Here is a 707-nt window from a genome sequence, read left to right as displayed (position 1 = left end):
CTCTCCCCGCCCGGAGCCGGCAGTCCCACACCCACCCCCCGCCTCCGCGGCCCCGACAGTTGGTAACGTCCTAGCGTAACGCCTTCCCCGCGACCAATCCGAGGGCCCATCCTGCGAGGCCCCACGCCCGCCCCGTGGGTGGGGCTACGGGACGAGCTCCGGACCGCCCCCCTTAACCCTTTCCGTCCCGGGCCGGCGCCGCTTAGCTCTCTCGGCGCCGGCTCACCTCTCCTCCTTCTCCTTGCCGGCCCGCCCGGCCCTGCTTACATAAACTGACCTCTCTCTTCCCTCTTGCCTTCGCCTTTTCCTTCCTGATTTTCGTAAGCAGGTAGACAGCCAGGCAGCGGGACTGGAAGGTCGGGGTGCCTTAGGTTGAGTTCTATTTGTGAGAAGCAATTTTCTTCCTTCTTTTACCCTTTTAATTTGCGTCTGCTTCTGCTTCTACCTGTCTAAATGTATCCTCCTTGCCTGAGAGAGGCCACCCTTCCGACAGTGAGTGCAAATCGCGCTTCCTTCACACCAGAGCAAAGCTCCTCGCTACATTTGGTGCATTTAACAAAACTGCGATTAGTTTACTGTAATATTAGTTGTTTAACGTCTGTCTCTTGCGATGGACTGTAAGCTCCATGAAGGCAGAGAAGTTGTCTCTGGGTCTCCAAGGCCTGACACCCAGTAGACTCCCTATAAATGGTTTGAATGAAAGATTC

Source organism: Equus quagga, chromosome 13, assembly GCF_021613505.1.
Source record: "Equus quagga isolate Etosha38 chromosome 13, UCLA_HA_Equagga_1.0, whole genome shotgun sequence".
Classification (NCBI taxonomy): Eukaryota; Metazoa; Chordata; class Mammalia; order Perissodactyla; family Equidae; genus Equus; species Equus quagga.
Note: the sequence above shows the minus strand (reverse complement) of the source record.